This window comes from Oryctolagus cuniculus, chromosome 10, assembly GCF_051225735.1.
Source record: "Oryctolagus cuniculus isolate XC-2025 breed Fujian yellow rabbit chromosome 10, ASM5122573v1, whole genome shotgun sequence".
In the NCBI taxonomy this organism is placed as follows: Eukaryota; Metazoa; Chordata; class Mammalia; order Lagomorpha; family Leporidae; genus Oryctolagus; species Oryctolagus cuniculus.
The window spans coordinates 57,411,736-57,419,003 of NC_142876.1; the positions used below are offsets into that span (position 1 = coordinate 57,411,736).

At 39.3% G+C, this 7,268-nt stretch overlaps 1 pseudogene; it reads left to right on the forward strand.

Annotated features, from left to right (window-relative positions):
• The first annotated feature begins 3,869 nt into the window (after positions 1-3,869).
• On the forward strand, positions 3,870-7,268 carry LOC103349368 (non-selective voltage-gated ion channel VDAC3 pseudogene; annotated as a pseudogene).

Sequence of the window (7,268 nt, forward strand, 5' to 3'; positions counted from 1 at the left end):
TGGCCATTGCAGCCATCTGGGGAGTGAATCAGTGGATGGAAGACTGACTTTCTCTCTCTCTGTCTCTGCTTCTCTGTAACTCTGCCTTTCAAATAAATAAATTAAATCTTTAAAATATAAAAAAGAAAAGAAAGTATAGGAAAACATTTCAAGTCACTGGTATAGGCAATGATTTTTGGATAAGACAGGCAACAAAAGCAACAATAGACAAATGGGTTTATATCAAACTAAGAAGCTTCTACACAGCAAAGGAAATAATCAACAGAGCGAAGAGACAACCAATGGAATGGGAGAAAATATTTGCAAACTGACTGATTAATTTCTAGAGTATACAAGGAACTCAGCAATTAAACCAATTTAATGAATAACTGGACAAAAGATCTGAATAAACATTTCTCAAAAGAAAAAATTCATATGGCTGACAAATGTGTGAAAAAATGCTCAATATCACTAGCCATCAGGAAAATGAGAATCAACACCATGGTTATTATAAAAAAGACAAAATAGAACTGGAAAGGATATAGAAAAAGGAATCCTTGCACACTGCTAGTGGGATGTAAGTTAGTACAGCCATTATGCAGATTCCTCAGAAAATTAAAAATTGATATGTCATATGGTCCAGCTATCTAACATCTGGGTATATTACCTAAAGAAATGCAATCAGTGTATCAGTGAGACACCTGCACTCTTATCTTCATTGTGGAATTGTTCATACTGAATTAACCTAGATGTCCATTGATGGAGGAATAGATAAAGGAAGTGTGGAATATACACACAATTGAATATCATTCAGCCACAAAAAGAATGAAATCCTGGCATTTGCAGCAAAATAGATGAAACTAGAGGTTAAGTGCAATACACCAGACACAGAAAAATACTGCATGTTTTTTCTCATATGTGGGGATTTTTAAAAAGTTGAACTGAGCTTAGAATAGTGATTACTAGAGACTAGGAAGGGTGCAGGTATAAAGAGGGAGGCTGCATAATGGATAGTAGAGAGAAGTAACAAGCTCAAGGCTTCCACAGCACAGGGGGGTGACAATTCACAATAGTGTATTATGTACTGTATAAAGACCTAGAAGAGAGAAGCTGGTAGGCCCAAACACAAAGAAAAGGAAATGGAAAAAAAAAAAAGAAATGAAAAGGCTAGCTTCCTAGTGTAATTAGTTTATGCTGTCTATGTGTGTGTTGAAATACTGCACTGAGGGGCCAGCACCATGGCGCAGAATGTTAAGCCTTCATCTGCTGCATCTGCTGTGCTGGCATTCCATATGGGCGCCAGTTCAAGTCCTGGCTGCTCTGCTTCCTATCCAGATCCCTGCTGATGCATCTGGGAAAGCAGCAGAAGATGGCCCAAGTGCTTGGGCCTCTGCCACCCACGTGGGAGACCTGGAAGAAGCTCCTGGCTCCAGCCTGGCCCAGCCCCTGCTGTTTTGAGGAATGGAACACCAGATGGGAGATCTCTATTTCCCTCCCTTTCTGTATTTATGCTTTTTAAATAAATACATCTTTAGAAAAAAGGAAAATTGTACTGAATGCTATAAAATGTGTAAGTGTTAAAAGTTAATCAAAAATTTAAAAATAGAAATTCTAAATTCAACAAAAATCACAGTTTCCATAAGTTTAAATGACAAAAATCATCTATAATCCCACCATGTTAATAAAACTTCCATTATCATTTTTTATTTTTATTATTTACATTTCCACCTTTTTTAAGCTTTATTTATTTGAGAGGCAGAGTTAGAGGGAGAGGGAGAGACAGGGAGAAAGGTCTTCCATCTGCTGGTTCACTCCTCAAATGGTCACAATGACCAGGGCTGAGCCAATCTGAAGCCAGGAGCTTCTTTGGGGTCTCTCATGTGGGTTCAAGGGACAAGCACTTGGGACATCTTCCACTGCTTTCCCAGGTCATAAGCAGAGAGCTGGATCAGGAGAGAAGCAGCCAGGATATGACCCAGCACCCATATGGGATGCCGTTGCCATAGGAGGCTTAACCTTCTGTACCACAATGCCGGCCCCTCCCACGTATTTTCTTAGATTGGGTCCCCTAAGATAGAATTGCTTGCTTAAAGATTAATGTTTCATTGTTCTTGATATAGATATTGCCCAATGTAACAGCAATGTCTAAAGCACCCATTTCTCATATCCTAACCAGCCCCTCATTGTGAAAAGTCCTTCATAAATGACAATTTTTTACCTCACTGTTACAATTTTTATTTTTTATGAGAATCAATGTTTTTCTAGGTTTGCCTAATGACTAAATTTCATCTTGTGCACCATCCTATTCAAATAGTGGCTAAAGACTTTATCCATGTTTTGCTTATATCGGTTACCTCAGTGTCTCACATCTAGGAAAGGTGAAAGAGAAAAATTCTAAGGAAAAATACAGGAAAGAAGGTAGAACAGAATAACTCCTGGCATTTTCAATTCTCTGAACACTTGTTAGGTGTTTGTAGATATGTAGCTTGTTGAAGCATGGATTCCAATTCTATAGACTAAAATACATACTTAGAACCCTCCTCTGGAATTCTCATCCAATAATCTAGCATCCTAAGTGTCTGAGATTCCAAATGAGTTATTTTCCTATTCTAAACTTTCTTTTTTAAAGATTCACGTTTTATTTGAAGGTCAGATTTACACAGAGAGAGGAGAAGGAGATGGAAAGGGAGAGAGAGAGGGAGAGGAAGAGAAAGGGAGTGAGAGAGAGGGAGAGGGAGTGAGAGAGAGGGAGAGGGAGGGAGAGGGAGAGAGAGGTATTCTATCCGCTGGTTCACTTGCCAGATGGCCACAACAGCCAGAGCTGCACCGATCCAAAGGCAGGAGCCAGGAGCTTCTTCCAGGTCTCCCACGCAGATGCAGGGGCCCAAGGACTTGGGCCATCTTCTACTGCTTTCCCAGGCCATAGCAGAGAGCTGGATGGGAAGTGGAGCAGCCAGGACATGAAGCGGCACCCATATGGGATGCCGTAACTGCAGGCAGCAGCTTTACCTGCTACGTCACAGCACCAGCCCCTCTATTCTAAACTTTCCCAGCTGCCACTGGCACTGGGATCCACAGTTACAGGCAGTAAGACAATGCCATGAACATCTTGACTATCTAATAAGCTCCTGAATAAAATAATGGTGTAACAGGAATTTATTGAATAGTTGCTGTTTGCACAGAGAACAGAATATTTTCACATCAGAAATAGAAAAAGACCATTTAGAAATCCAACAAACTAGGGGAACTATGAAAATTTCTTTAAATTGTGATGTTTATAACCATACCATGGGTTTTTCATTATTTTGCTATTATTGTTTACAAAAGCCAAGAACATTTATTCTATTACTCCTGTTGAACATTCACTCAAAGAAAAAACACTCTAAATCTATAAATAGTTTACTAGTATTTTGATCATTGCTTTTTTTTAGGTAAGAAGATCTAATACATCCTAAATCCAGCCAAGTAGAATTACTCCTTCTGTTGAGACCTGATAATTCTGAAGTACATATGGGTAATGCAATAAACATAGTTGCAAGAAAATATGTTAGTCACTTGTTATGGAGTACTATTAATTGGATGACAGTCCAATAGCTATTTAAATTAAATTAAATGACAACTCCTTTAAAAATTGAATGTACATATATACTGTATTCTGATACTGCTGTTCTTTGTATTATATATTAAATCACCTGTATTTCCACATTTTGTCACTTCTCCAAGCATGCTACTTTCTAATCACAAAAAGTTCTTCCTTCAATTTGTTTTTAATTCAAAAGGCAGACAGAGAGAAAAAGAGAGAGAGAGAGAGGCAGAGAGAGAGAGAGAGAGAGAGAGAGAGAGAGCACCATGAGAGAAAATTGTACTTCCCATCCACTAGCTTTCTCCAAATGCCCAAAACCCTCAGGATAGAGTCCGGGGTGGCACCAGCTGAGAACCAAGTACTCAGTCCAGTCCTCCCATGTGAATAGCAGTGATCCAATTACCTGAGCCATCACCCAGAGCCTCCCAGGATCCATACTCTAAGAAGCTGGATCAGGAGTCAGAGCTGAAGATTGAACCCAAACACTCCAATATGAGATGCAGGCATCCTAACCATCGTCTTGATTTCTAGGCCAAATGCCCATCCCCTTCAATTTGTTTCTGGGGACTGGTGTTGTGATGTAATGGAAAAAGCCTCCACCTGCAAAAACAGCATCACATATGGGCTCCTGTTTGTGTTGTGGCTGCTCCACTTCCAATCTATCTCACTGCTAATGGTCTGTGGAAAGCAGTGGACATGCCCCAAATGAGTGTTTGGCCCCCTGACACCCACATGGAAGACCTGGATGAAGCTCCTGGCTTCACCCTGGCTCAGCCTTAGCTGTTTAGGCTGTGAATTAGTGGACAGAAGTTTTCACTATCTGTCTCTCCCTCTCTCTCTGTACTTATTATTCAAATAAATCAATCTTTAAAAAATTGCTTTTGAATGTGTATATTTGACATTTCAGAAAAAGAAATATAATTCATTTCAATAGCTTCTGTATTGTATATTTGTGTGCATAGTAAAATAAATATGGCATAAAATGTAACATTTTAAGCTTCAAAAAACTTTTATTCATTTGAAAGGCACAAAGAGTATTCACCAATCTGCTGGTTTAATCCTCAGTGCCTACAACAGCCAGGCCTGGGCTAGGTTGAAGCCAGGAGCTAGGAACTCAATCTGGTCTCCTACACAGGTGGCAGGGACCCAACTTCTGAAACATCACCTGCTCCCTCCCAGGGTGGAATCAGGAGTGGGGCCAGCCCTCAAACCTAGGCACTCCTTTACAGGCTATGGGCATCCCAAATGATGGCCTAACTGCTACAACCAAATGCCAACTGGAACTTTAAGCATTTTTCAGTGTATAGTTCCATGGCATCAACTACATTCCCGTAATGCAACCACTACCAAGTCCACCTCCAGAAATTTTCTCATCTTCTAAAACTGAAGCTCTGTACCTTTTATATACCAACCCCCATTTCTCCTACCTTCTAGCCCCTGACACCCACCATACTACATTCTGTCTCTATGAATCTGACTACTCTAGGTACCTCATATAAGTTGAATCATACAGTATTTGTACTTTTGTTACTTCCTTATTTCACTTAGCACAATGCCTTCAAAGTTCATCCATGTCATTGCATATATCAGGATTTCTTTCCTGTTATAGGCTGAGTAATATTCCATTGTATGTGTAAATCTAATTTGCTTATCCATTCATCCATTGATGCACACTTGCATTACTTCTACCTTTTAGCTATTGTTAAAAAAGCTACTTTGAACATGGGTGTGCTGTAGAGCTTCATTTTTTACTTAAAAATTTTTATTTTATTTATTTGAGAGAAAGGATCAGATAGAGCTCTCATCCACTGATTCATTCTCCAAATGCCCACAACAGCTGGGAACCAAGAACTTGGTCTTCGTCTCTCACGTTGGTAACAGGAACCCAATCTCTTGAGCGATCACTGCTGCCTGTCAGGATCTACATGAGCAGAGAGCTGGAGTCAGAAGCCACGTATCAAACCCAGGCACTATAATATGGGATGTGGGCATCTTAACTGCTAGGCCAAATGGCTACTTCTCATTTTTAAATTAATACAACTGTGCTTTCTTTGAACAAGGCTTAACATACTACATGGAAAACACAACATGTTTTATGCTGATGTTCACTTAATGCCATAATTAATGCTCACTTAATGACAGTGGTGCAACACAGAGATAGGAATGTTATTTGCCAGTTTATATGAAAAGGATTACATGCAGAACACACACACACAACCTTTCAAATTATAAAAACAAATGTAATTAAAGAGAGGACGCTAACTCTTTAAAGAACCTTTCAGCTGGTCTTGATCTAGTTGATAGAAAAGCTTGTCAGGGAAAATTAGAGTTCAGCAGCAGCCAATTTAATATAATCAACTCCAAATGAAGATAAAGCTTTTCCTAAATCATAACTGAAGGCTACCATAAAAAGAAAGAAAAATGAAGAAAATAGGGACTATTGATAGAATCCCAGATTCCTCAAATAAATACCATCTACTCAACCATACACATCATAGATTTGTTATTAGAGAGGTGCCAAAAAATAAGTTATAAAGGGAACCTGACATTTTCTAACCAACAAACTATGAGAGTTCACAGGGTGGAAAGGGAGCTCATATTCAAAGCAGTGAAGTGGTTTAAAAAAAAAAAGGAAAAGAGCATCAAATGCTGACTGGGATCTTATTTAGACAAGGTCATAGTCAAAGTGGAAGTTCTCTCCTCCCTTCAGAGAAAGGTACTTCCTTCTTTGATGGCCCATTCTCTCCGCTGGGATCTCACTCACAGAGATCTTTCATTTAGGTGTTTTTGTTGTTGTTGTTGTTGTGTTTTTTTTTTTTTTTTTTTTTTTTTTTTTTTTTTTTTTTTTTTTTTTGCCACAGTGTTTTGGCTTTCCATGCCTGAAATACTCTCATGGGCTTTTTAGCCAGATCCAAATGCCTTTAGGGCTGATTCTGAGGCCAGAGTGCTGTAGAACATCTGCCATTCTATGAGTCTGCTGTGTATCCTGCTTCTCATGATGGATTGTTCTCTCCTTTTTAATTCTATCAGTTAGTATTAGCAGACACTAGTCTTGTGAAACTAACTCTTGATACCATATATGTACTGAACACATAAAAGAAGACTGGGAAATTGAAGGCTTCCTATAAATGGGATTGTTTTAGTCTTGGAAGTAATGTTGATACAGATTTTTTCTGGAGTAACCACCTATGGCTGGCCTGTGCTGGCTTTTGAAGGTTGGCTTGCAGACTATCAGATAAGTTTTGAAAGAGCTCAATCCAAACCGTCACAGAATAATTTTGGCCTGGGTTACAAGACTACCAGCTGTATACTCATGTAACCTATGGCACTGAATTTGGAGGTTCTGTCTACCAGAAGGTCAATGAGAAGACAGACACGTCAATGAATGTTGCGTGGACAGTTGGCAGTGACACCATCCATTTTGGCATTGCAGCTAAATACAAGCTGGATTGTTGAACTTTCTCTGATAAGCCTACTGGACTGAGCAGACCCTTCAACCAGGAGTCAAACTGACCCTCAAGCTGTCATCAACAGGAAGAACCTCAATGCAAAAGGTTACATAGGTGGGCTGGGATTTGAACAGGAAACTTAATGTGGCTTTGAGTAAAGCATCAGATTGGTCCCTGGCAGTGAAGAGAAATGAAGCCACTATGTTTTGGCCTTAAAATTCTTCTGTGAAATTTCAAACATGTGAATTTTTACTCTT